At 38.1% G+C, this 12,970-nt stretch overlaps 1 non-coding gene across 1 annotated transcript; it reads right to left on the reverse strand.

Annotated features, from left to right (window-relative positions):
* Window positions 1-5,460: 5,460 nt before the first annotated feature.
* LOC139034598 (U6 spliceosomal RNA) lies at window positions 5,461-5,567 on the reverse strand. The gene has a single exon (XR_011487121.1). It is a non-coding gene; the product is annotated as a U6 spliceosomal RNA (small nuclear RNA).
* Between the last annotated feature and the right edge of the window lie 7,403 nt (window positions 5,568-12,970).

Below are 12,970 nucleotides of genomic sequence, written 5' to 3' on the forward strand. Positions count from 1 at the left end.
TCTTGTCAAAAACAATTATCTATTAAGAACAAAAAAGGGAAAGTTGTGTTTGGAACTTATTCAAAACACAAATTCTTTGATATTTGTACGCAGGCAGGACTCAGTCAGGAGAAGGAGAAATGTCCTCCTGGGAGAACTTTTTACTCAAGTGAGATCTTGGCGTTCTTGAAGATTACAAGCCAGTTAGATACACGATGCTCTTCCTCAGGGCAATTTAGTCAACACTGCAGTTAATATCATCAACTGCCAAAAGGAAGCAGTTTCCTGGAAGTAGATTAAAATAGAAAAAGGAAGAGTCTAAAGAAGATTCAAGTTGAATAGTTTTTTATCTATCTTCAAGCTGGTGATCTTAGAAGACTTTTCTGTATTTCTTGAAACACTGCTTCATGAAGTTTATTAATTTTCCTTGAATATTTCTGCAAATGTTAGTAATTAAGATTTACTCTTTGTGGGGATAAAAGACCTTTTAATAAAATAGAAATAATTGAATGGCCTTTGAGCCACACCTGCCCCTTCTTAGCTCTGGAGAGAAAAGCTCAAGGACATGATTGTATCTTAAAGCACCAACCTTCACTGGTGGAAGCAACATGAACGGCAATGTTACTGGCCTGGAGGAAATATGTCAACCTTCCTTTAGCTAGCCTTATTAACCCTGACTGCAAATGTCATAAGGAGAAATAAACTATTGTTCATTTGTAACTTTACTCATAAGCCCAGATGTAAAAAATATAAATTAACTTATATTCCTGCATTTTGGCTGGAATAATGAACTTTAAAAGCTATCTGTTACCTTAATTAGAAATTTCACGGCCACTCAAGGCCTTCCCCAGTGGCTCAGCGGTAGAGAATCCCCCTTTCAATGCAGGAGACCCGGGTTTGATCCCTGGGTCAGAAAGATCCCCTGGAGGAGGGCAAGGCAACCCACCTCAGCATTCTTGCCTGGAGAATCCTATATAGTCCATAAGATTGCAAAGAGGTGAACATGACTGAAGCTAGTGAGCATGCTCAGGGCATTTGAAATATATTCAAACATAAAGTTAATCTCTAAAATCATGTACAATTTAGTCATAAATAAATTTTCTTGTAAGAATTTTTTTTCATTGTGTATTTTGATGCTATTATTTTTAAATTAAAAAATGTTTATTTATTTAGCTTCACTGGGTCTTAGTTGTGGCTCATGGACTCTCTACTTGTGGTGCACAGGCTTACTTGCTCCGTGACATATGAGATCTTAGTTCCCCAGCCAGGAAGTGAACTTTCATCCCTTGCATTGCAAGGTGGATCCTTAATCACTGGACCCCTAGGGAAGTCCCCTGATGCTATTAATTTAAGTAAGAATTCCTGGTGAAATTAAAATATAAACTCCATGAATACTTAATTTTTGGAGATTTTTTCAGGAGTAGAGCTATTACATAAAATAGAGCCAAAAAAAAATCTGTATTTGAATACCACATTAATCTGCTTAAATTAAAATATATATTGTTTAGTTGTATAAACTACATCAAGCACAAAAGATTAATACTAGAAAACACTGAAATGTGTAATGCTCTAGCAAATTGTGACTAGGGAATCTTAAATCAAGTCATCAGTTGACCAGAAAGGTTTAACATCTGGCCTTTGATTTATAAAACTGTGTTGCTTACTCTGCCGGTGTCAAGTCCTAAGTGATGCAATAGTAAGCAGCTTCTTTTTCCTTCCATACTTTCACAAAGCTGAGAGTTATCTTGACAAGATTCAGTAACAGGAATGCTTTTTGAATAAAAGATCTGAGAAATTTTTCTTGGCCTTATTGAGAATTAGTGTATAAATGGCAAGCAATGATTTATGTTCAATTAATTAGTTAGAACCTGGAGTTCTATAAAGCATCCTTTGTTTCTTCACTCTGGTAGGAATTATAGGTTAAATATGTTTTATGACTAACTTCAAAAAACTAGCATAAATATAATTTGATGTTAAAAAGATAAACAGAATCTATTTCAGAAAATGTGATATGCTTTATGGGAAAAATAAAAAGGCAAGGAATTCGTAATTGAACTAGTTGGAGTTAAACTAAGCACTAAATTTTGAATTGAAAATAGATATCCAGATGTTACTTTTATATATATATAAAAAGACTAAATGAAAGAATAATGAGCCATTTTATGAAAATTCCTTTAACTGAAGTTAGACAAAAGCTGGTTTTATGGTCTCAACTTTTGTCTCTACATAATGTAAAGCTTCCCTGGTGGCTCAGCTGGTAAAGAATCCGCCTGCAATGCAGGAGACCTGGGTTCGATCCCTGGGTTGGGAAGATCCCCTGGAGAAGGGAAAGGCTTCCCACTCCTGTATTCTGGCCTGGAGAATCCCATGGACTGTGTAGTCCACGGGATCAGAGAGTGGGACACGACTGCGCGGCTTTCCCTTTCACAGTGAGAATGACCCTGTCCAGTTGACCCCTGCTTTCGCACTCAGCCCAGTGTTTACATGGGTAAGCACTTGAAATTACTCTCGATCATTGTCCTTCCCAGCCTATCTCCAGCCAACAGAAGCTACATTGCTCCTTCACAATTCAGTTCCCAGGGTGGTTAGGTAGTTAGCATCTTCCAACTGTTAGGTGGCGATGAAGACCATGGGTGTGTTTTTCCTCAACCTAGATATGAGGTGACACATTTTACAGTGTGAGAAATCAAGAAACATTCAGACTGAATTTTGAAGTCAGCGACCATTGTCAGCATGAACACACCAACACAGTCATCCCAGTCTTCAGTATTCCCAGTGAAGTCTAGCTCCCTGGCCAGGCCTCTGACAAGCAACTTGTGTGGGAGGTTTACTCAAGGCAGATGGAATAATATTAGAGCATCAGAATTCAGGACCAATATTTGCAGCAAAGTATTTCCAGCCACCACACATACATTGAACACAGTCATCTCACTAATGCTAGATAATTTCTAAAATCCATTATGTCGATGAATAAATACTTTGGTGGCTAGAGATAAAGATAGTTGAAGCTAGAAGCAGGTACTTTTGAAGGGTTTTTGAGTAGTCATCAAAATGCTAACTATCTCTGGTTTGTGTATTCTGCTTCTAGTTTGTAGATTAAATCTAATATATTCATATACATATCACACTGCCTATGGTGTTGTACTTAAAGTTAAGTAAATATAACCTTCCATCCTAACACTCCAATATAGTTTTTTAAAAAGGGAAACATCTTACATAGCCAAAAATGACATTATCACACCTAACAAAATCAATGATTTATTAATGCCACTTAATAGTCAGTTCATACTTATTGTCTGCTTACAAGTGGTCTATTTGAAACAAAATTCAATCCAAACATGTCTTATTAGACTCCTTGAGTCGCTTTTGTTTTTCCACAGGACTTTTTGCAGTGACATTCTGACTGCAGGAGTTTTCCCGGTTGTCTTTTAAAATGTCTTATATTGTTTGTTTCCTTTCCTGAGGTGGTGTTTTACTTGTTCCTTCACCTGCAGTAATCTCTAATCTAGAAGTCAAAAGTCAAAGCTTTATAAAGTTTAAGTTTAAACATTTTTGCCAAAGTTAAATTCATAGGTTGTGTTGCATCACACTGGGAGTCAGAAATGTCTGGTAATCCCACCAGTGGTGACAAAATTTGGCCATAGGATTGAGAGATTTAAAAGACAGATCCTTCCATTGTAAAGGTATGTTTCTCAGCTTGTGATCAAATTTTTATTTTAGACTAGAACTCACTGAATGTCCCGGTTACCAACAACCATTTGCTTAATCCTTATTGATAAGACTTGATGGAATAAGTAATCTCATTAGGGCTTGCAAAGTACTTATAGTTGTAATTCTATCATTTATTTCACAGTTCTTAGCTGACTTTTCTCTGTCAGGTAGACTATCTTCAGCTAAGGCTATTTTTTATTTTAGATGACAGCTCTAAAGGTAGAAGAAATGTTAACTCATTTCTTTGCCTCCAAAGTTCGGAAGTAATTTATTGAGCAGATATTTGTCTCCAGAACTCTAACTGACCCTGCATAATGCAACTGCTTTCTAATGCATAGTCTGTTAGTTTTTAAAACTAATTCCCATTGTGCTTGTGCCAAAGTGGCTTTCTGGGAACAATTATTATGGAGTATTGCATTTCCTATTTGTTTCCTGATGTCACGAAAGTTCCCTTAGTGTCTGAAGATGTAGCAATCACTGCTTTTACTGTATTCATTATATGCCTTGTAGGGATTATTTGATTCATGTCCTGACAGAGTATTCCCATGATGTTCCATGATCTCTGCTGTGTTTCAATTATTTCATTTATAACACTTATTTGGTGCTAAATGGGTTCTCGCAAATATCCAATGCTGTATCCTGCTCCTTCCCATTCTGCCATCATTAACATTCTCCTCAATATCCAAATAAATCATGGAACTCTTTTTGTAGGTGGCATCAAAAGCAATTCACATGACCAATATTTGTTAAATGGTTAAAACAAAACCAAAGATCTAGCATATTAGGCAGAAAATCATCTCTTGAAAATTTTAATTAGCTATAATTAAATTTTATTTGAGGCAGATATCTGCTCAGTAAATTTCTTCCAAACATTAGAGGCAAAGAAATGAGTTAACATTTCCCCCACCTTCCTAGAGGGAGATGTCATCTGGAGCAATAAAAATAGCCTCAGCTGAAGATAGCTTACTTGACAGAAGAAAGTCAGCTTATTGCTGTGGTTAAGTTACTCAGTTGTGTCTGACTCTTTGCGATCCCATTTACTGCAGAACTCCAGACCTTCCTGTCCATCACCAACTCCTGGAGCTTGCTCAAACTCATGTCCAATGAGTCAGTGATGCCATCCAATCATCCCATCCTCTGTCGTCCCTTCTCTTCCTGCCTTCAATCTTTTCCAGTATCAGTCTTTTCCAGTGATTCAGTTCTTTGCATCAGGTGGCCAAAGTATTGGAGCTTCAGCTTCAGCATAGTCCTTCCAATGAATATTCAGTACTGATTTCCTTTTGGATGGACTGGTTTGATCTCCTTTTAGTCCAAGGAACTCTCAAGAGTCTTCTCCAACACCATAGTTCAAAAGCATCAATTCTTTGGCACTCAGCTTTCTTTATGGTCCAACTCTCACATCCATACGTGACATTGGAAAAACTATAGCTTTGACTAGACGGACCTTTGTTGGCAAAGTTATGTCTCTGCATTTTTTTTCCCCCCCATTTATTTTTATTAATAGGAGGCTAATTACTTTACAATATTGTAGTGGTTTTTGCTGTACATTGACATGAATCAGCCATGGATTTACATGTGTTCCCCATCCTGATCCCCCCTCCCACCTCCCTCCCCATCCCATCCCTCTGGTTCTTCCCAGTGCACCAGCCCCGAGCACTTGTCTCATGCATCCAGCCTGGGCTGGTGATCTGTTTCACTCTTGATAATATACATGTTTTGATGCTGTTCTCTCTAAACATCCCACCCTCGCCTTTTCCCCCAGAGTCCAAAAAAAATATGGAACGCTTCACGAATTTGCGTGTCATCCTTGCGCAGGGGCCATGCTAATCTTCTCTGTATCATTCCAATTTTAGTATATGTGCTGCTGAAGTGAGCACTGTCTCTGCTTTTTAATATGCTGTCTAGGTTGGTTATAGCTTTTCTTCCAAGGAGCAAGTGTCTTTTAATTTCATGGCTTCAGTCACCATATGCAGTGATTTTGGACCCCCCAAAAGTAAAGCCTCTCACTGTTTCCACTGTTTCCCCATTTATTTGCCATGAAGTGATGGGACTGGATGCCATAATCTTTGTTTTCTGAATGTTGAGTTTTAAGCCAACTTTTTCTCTCTCCTCTTTCACTTTCATCAAGAGGCTCTAGTTCTTCTTTGCTTTCTGCTGTAAGAGTGACGTCATCTACGTATCTGAGGTTGATATTTCTCCTGGCAATCTTGATTCCAGCTTGTGTTTCATCCAGCCCAGCATTTTGCGTGATGTACTCTGCATATAAGTTAAATAATCAGGGTGACGATATACAGCCTTGACGTACTCCTTTCCCTATTTGAAACCAGTCTGTTGTTCCATGTCCAGTTCTAACTGTTGCTTCCTGACCTGCATACAGATTTCTCAAGAGGCAAGTCAGGTGGTCTGGCATTCCCATCTCTTTCAGAATTTTTGAGAGTTTGTTGTGGTCCACACTGTCAAAGGCTTTGGCATGGTCAATAAAGCAGAAGTAGATGTTTTTCCGGAATTCTCTTGCTTTTTGATGATCCAGCAGATGTTGGCAATTTGATCTCTGGTTCCTCTGCCTTTTCTAAATCCAGCTTGAACACCTGGAAATTCACTGCTTAAAATTCAGGCTTAAACTAAAGGTAACTGGGAAAACCATTAGGCCAGACAGATATGACTTAAGTCAATTCCCCTATGAATATGCAATGGAGGTAATGAATAGATTCAAGGGATTAGAACTGTTAAGCAATGTGCCTGAGAAATATGGACAGTGGTCCATAATATTCTACAGGAGGCAGTGAACAAAACCATCCCAAAGAAAATTAAGAACACAAAATGGTTATCTGAGGAGGCCTTACACTAGCTAAAGAAAGAATAGAAGCAAAAATCAAGGGAGAAAGGGAAAGTTATATCCAACTACATGCAGATTTCCGAAGAGCAGGACAGAGAGATAAGAAGGCCTTTTTCAATGAACAGTGTATAAAACTAGAAGAAAACCACAGAAGGGGAAGGACTAAAGATCTCTTCAGAAAAACTAGAGATATCAAGGGAACATTTTGCCCAAAAATGGGCACAATAAAGGACAGTAATGGTAGAGACCTAGTAGATGCTGAAGAGATCAAGAAGAGATGTAAAGAATACATGCAAGAGCCGTCCAAAAAATATCTAAATGAACCACATTACTACAGTGCTGTGATCAGCCAGCCAGAACCAGACATTCTGGAGAGAGAAGTCAAATGGGCCTTAGGAAGCACTGCTGTTAATAAAGCTAGTGGATGCAATGGATTTCCAGTAGAACTATTCAAAAACCTAAGGGATAATGCCATCAAGGTATTGCATTCAATATGTCAGCAAATCTGGATGACCCAGTGGTGGCCACAGGGCTAGAAAAGGTCAATCCTCATGCCAGTTTCCAAGAAGGGTAGTAAGTACTAAAGAATGTTCAAACCACAGGGCAATTGCACTCATCTCCCATCCTAGTAAGGTCATGCTTAAAAATCTTGCATGCTAGGCTTCAGCATTATGCAAACCAAGAACTTCCAGATGTCCAAGCTGGATTTAGAAAAGGAAGAGGAACCAGAGATCAAATGGCCAACCTTTGCTGGACCGTAGAGAAAGCCAGGGAATTCCAGAAAAAACATCTATCTCTGTTTCATTGGCTATGCCAAAGCCTTTGACCATGTGGATCATAATAAACTGTAAAAAGTTCTTAAAGAGATGGGATATACCAGAGTATCTTACCTTACCTGAGAAATCTGTATGCGGGTCAAGAAGCAGCAGTTGGAACCCTGTGTGAAGCAATTGCTTGGTTCCAGATTGAGAAAGGAGTACAACAGGGTTATCTGCTGTCACCGTTTGTTTAATCAATATGCTGAGCACATCATGAGAAATGCCGGGCTGGATGAGTTACAAGCTGGAATAAAGATAGGTGGGAGAAACATCAACAACCTCAGATATGTGCATGATACCACTCTAATGGCAGAAAGTGAAGAGGTACTAAAGGGCCTCTTTATGAGAGTGAAGGAGGCAAGTGAAAGAGCTGGTTTAAAACTAAATATTAACAAAACTTAAGATCATGGTATCCAGCCCCATTACTTCATGGCAAATAGAGGGGGAAAAGGTGAAGTAATGATAGATTTCCTCTTCTTGGACTCTAAAATCACTGTGGATGGTGACTGCAGCCATGAAATCAGAAGATGTTTGTGCCTTGGCAGGAAAGCTATGACAAACCTAGACAGTGTGTTGAAAAGCAGAGACATGACTCTGCCAACAAATATCTGTATAGTCAAGGCTATGGTCTTCCCAGTGGTCACGTATGTTTGTGAGAAGTGAAAGAAGGAAAGAAAAGTGAAGTCACTCAGTTGTGTCTGACTCTTTGTGACCCATGGACTGTAGCCTGCCAGGCTCCTCCATCCATGGGATTTTCCAGGTAAGAATACTGGAATGGGTTGCCATTTCCTTCTCCAGGGGATCTTCCTGACCCAGGGATCAAACCCAGGTCTCCCGCATTACAGGCAGATGGCTGTGAGAGCTGGACCATAAAGATGATGGGACACTGAAGATTTGACACCTTTGTACTGGTACTGGAGAAGACTCTTGAGAGATCCTTGGACTGCAAGGAGATCAAACCAGTCAATCTTAAGGGAAATCAACCCTGAATACTCACTGGAAGGACTGGTACTGAAGCCAAAACTCCAGTATTTTGGTCATCTCATGCAAACAGTTAACTCATTGGAAAAGTCCCTGATATTGGAAAAGATTGAGGGCAGAAGGAGAAGAGGGCATTGGAGGATGAGATGGGTGGATGGCATCACCAATGCAATGGACATGTATTTGGGCAAACTTCGGGAGATGGTGAGCTTCCCTGGTGGCTCAGAGTAAAGAGTCTGTCTGCAATGTGGGAGACCCGGGTTCCATCCCTGGTCGGGAAGATCCCCTGAAGATGGAAATGGCAACCCACTCCAGTATTTTTGCCTGGAGAAGCTCCATGGGCAGAGGAGCCTAGTGGGCTACAGTCCATGGGGTTGCATAGAGTTAGACACTACTGGGTGACTGTTCAACAACAGCAATCCATTTCTTATTCATATTATTACTAAACTTCAAGGTCACTTCAGAAATATTCTGCAGTACAATGAATGCACCACTTGAAGAAAGTGCCCCAATATCTATCATGCCTCAGGTTCTATTTCCTGTGTTGACATACCTAAAAACTCAGAAACACAATTATTCCTAATCACCTAGACATATTTAATCATGTACATGCACTAAATCTAGAGGAGGCTGAAGTGTCAAGCAGAAAGTCAATAGAAATATACCTGTCAAAGGGACAGAGCATTACTGACTAGTCTATGTGGTTCCTCTTCTCCCTTCTGCCACTAAAATCTGCAGAAGAATCTTCAGGGGCAGGGAATTAGATACTTTCAATGAATGTGCCAGCATAGCTGATACCTGATATATCGATTTCCATTATGGTGGTTTAACTGCCAAATTAACACAAAGTCTATGCTTGTCAGACTCATCTGTCCTCTATAGAGGGCTGGAAACCCAGCATCAGTCAAATTAGGCTCTTAAAATTCCCCTTTTACACATAGCAAGCAGACTACTCCATTCTTGTTTGTATATTCTTTAAAAAGAAAAAAGTTAATGTCCATAAAATTGATTGGGTTTAAGCCTCCCTGTTATGACCATAACCTAATCACTTAATCCTATTACTACTCTGAGCTTCTACCTTTTATTTGAATTTTAGTTCTCTACCAAAAAATGTCTGACCTTATCCCTTACTTTCCCCCTCTTGCTGTATATCTATATCTGTATCTGCATCTATGTCTATATCTATACCTGTATCTATAAATATTGCAGAGGGGGAGAAATGCTGTTTTCCCCATCATTTTATTATGAAAACTTAAAAAAATTACAGTACAGTTAAAAGAATAGTAACATGAATCTTTGTGTATTTCTTACTTAGATTTACCAATTGTTAATACTTTGCCAAATTAGTTCTCTCTCTCAATTTTTTTGGTCTCTCTCCTCTTTAATACTATGGGTTGTGAAATTTTTCAATGCATAATAATTCATTAGCATTATTATTATTTTGATGTCAAATTGTCCCATATTTGACTGGAGAGAGCCCCTACAGGCTATCTCCTTTGAGCTTTTGACATGATCATATATATCCATTATATTTTAATTTCTCTTGATTTTATGTCTTAGAATATTTAACCTTCAGGTTCGCTGCTATTTTGCTATCTCCTATATGAATCTCCTACCAATATGAATGATTTAGTAATTTGAAATAACTAGTTGGTTTGTTCATGTCTTTAGGGCAAGATTTGTATGTATGTAGGGAAGTGAAAGTGTTAGTGTCTCAGTCGTGTCTGACTCTTTCAGACCCCTTGGACTGTAGCCTGCCAGGCTCCTCTGTCCATGGGATTTTCCAGGCAAGAATACTGGAGTGGGCTGCCATTTCCTTCTCCAGGAGATCTTCCCGACCCAGGGATCGAACCCTGGTCTCCTGCTTTGTAGGCAGATCGTTTACTGACTAAGCTACAAGGAAAGTTCATATGTATGTAGAGGTTGATATTTTTATATGCTGTGGTAAATTATATCTTTTTAAGAAAAATTCTTCTTATTAAATTTAAAGTCTAATACTGAAGATTGGAATGGAAATAATGGACCTTAAATTGACATTTGCTTCTTAGTGTAACCTTATCTGCAACATTTTTTCAATGCTTCTTTTTAGTGCTGTCTTAGGATATTTTTTCATATGTAGTTTTAAATTAGATGCTATGACATTTAATGTACTTTCTGAATTCTGAATTAACTAGCAATTTTAAAAAATAAAAATACCACAGGGATTTTCAGATGAACAATCCAGTATTGTTCAGAAATGTTAAATTACAGGACTTCCTAAAAGAATTTTCCTGGTGGAAGTATGCTTTAAAATGCACACAATGTTCAATGCTGGCCATTTTTTACAGAATAGTTAGATATGCATTGCCTCTTAAAAAAAAACTGTCACTACTTTAGTTCTTTATAAATATTTTCTATATATGTTATTAATGTATTCATTTTGAAAAGGAGAAAAATATTTCCAGACCTGGGCTATTCTCATGACATAAAGTGGTTTTAAAGTCTTTATTTCATAAAGCAAGATTTAGCTAAAATGTCCACTGTTACCTTGATAGTTACCCTGATGGTTTAAGTATAAACTTAAAGATATAAGTTTATATTTCCCAAGATATCCAGGCAGTTGCTTGCTCCAGATGGCCCTGGGAAATAAAGAAGCTTTAGTTCTTAGTTCACCAATGCAATTGTTCCATTGGCTTCCCTGATAGCTCAGTTGGTAAAGAATCTGCCCACAATGTGGGAGATCCCGGTTCAATTCCTGATCCCCTGGAGAAGGGATAGGCTACCCTCTCCAGTATTCTGGCCTGGAGAATTCCATGACATGGGATCACAGAGTTGAACATGACTGAGTGACTTTCATTGTTCACTCACTCACTGTTGCTACATTAGGCAAATTATTCTTTTTGAGGTTACTTTTTATACATGAAAAATAAGAGAGTTTGACTAGATGATTTCTAGAACCATTTCCAGTTCTAAATTTCTGTGAATCTTTAGTAAGAGATTTAAAATTTCACTATCTGAAGAAAGTACTAAGAAGTACTTCCTCTCATCTGCAAAATCACTTGCAATAACCTTTTTTGCTAGAGATGGAGCTAAGAGCCATTAACTGGGACTCTAGGATGGATATAATGCGTCTCTGCTGATGCTTTCTTACACAGATTTTATAAACACAGTGTTGTATGTGCATAGACTTTCTATGCTGAATAGTATGCAGACAGTTTGGTACAAATTTGGAGAAGAGGATGGTTGAGAGATCAGGCTTTCTTCTCTTCCAAAGTTTTAAAAAATGCATTAATGCTAGTTCACAGTATTTTCCCAAACGGGAGCAATGTTAGGACAAATGTGTTCATTTGAAGGACATTGCAGGTTCTGTATCTCTGAGTACCATCTCTTCAATACTATCTCTCTGCCCCTCAAGTTTTAGCACATCCAATTATTTTCTAAAACACAGTAAAGGATTCAATACATTAATGACAATAGGCTATCTTCTTGGAGCAGTGGCTTATCTGCCTTCAAATAAATTACGGGGGAAAATTTATTCAATTCAAAGAAGCAATATTTCTTACACACTTTCTGGAAAATATTTTTCAAAATGTTCTAATTTAGACATCCACTTACTGCTGGCTTAATGATCAAAAGGATTTAGAGAGCACAAAGCATTTTGAAGTTGAAGTGATTTAAATGCCTGTTCTGCCACATCCCTTGTTCTTAAATGTGTTCATTCAACTTGCTGAATTTATAGAACCAATTTGGGAGAAGAACAATGCTTCTGCCTCCCGTAAGAAATTCCTCAAATTCCTTACAGTGACAATCAAGAGAAAATCGGAGTTGCACTTTGTGAAACACTTCTTACATACTCAGCAGCAGTAAAAGTTTTTATTGTTCAGGTTTTAGAATGAAAATTACAAAATCTCCTTATTCCTTCAGTCTTTCAAAGCATAGCATGTGCTGCACTAGACAAAAAACAAACAAAGCCACACAATTAACTGCAGGTGGATTGCTTATGGCATGAGCTTTATGCATCAGACTTGGATTCAAATACCAGCTCAGACATTTGATAGCTCTCTGATTTGGGTTATTACCTTTAAGGAATCAGAATCTCAGTTTCTCATCTGTAAAGTGGGACTCAATGTGTAGTGTTATAAGTTTTAAATGAGATAATACATGTAATATACTTCAGATAGTCCTTGGAACATATGAAATGCTAGCCATTGTTAGCTGGTTGCTAACTTTTAAATTTTATTTCTAAAAGTTGAAGAAGCATTTAAAAATGTGATTAAGTACATTGTAACTCCTTTGAGTTGTATATCATTATATATATTATATATCCTTAAAGTTATATATCATTAAAGTTAAACATCACTTAAAGTTATATATCACCGACTCAATGGACATGGGTTTGGGTGGACTCCGGGAGTTGGTGATTGACAAGGAGGCCTGGCATGCTGTGGTTCATGGGGTCACAGAGTCGGACACGACTGAGCAACTGAACTGAACTGAACTCCTTGAAGAAATTAATGATTCCTTGCTCTCATGAAATGCCCAATGTTCATATTCCCCTAGTAGGTATATTCAGATTAGGATCTAAGTAAATTCACACATTAAGTTTGGTCAACATTTTCCTTAACAGTCTTTAATCCATTGGCTTCTTTCCCTCTTTTTCCCCATG

Source organism: Odocoileus virginianus, chromosome 3 (genome assembly GCF_023699985.2).
Source record: "Odocoileus virginianus isolate 20LAN1187 ecotype Illinois chromosome 3, Ovbor_1.2, whole genome shotgun sequence".
NCBI lineage: Eukaryota > Metazoa > Chordata > Mammalia > Artiodactyla > Cervidae > Odocoileus > Odocoileus virginianus.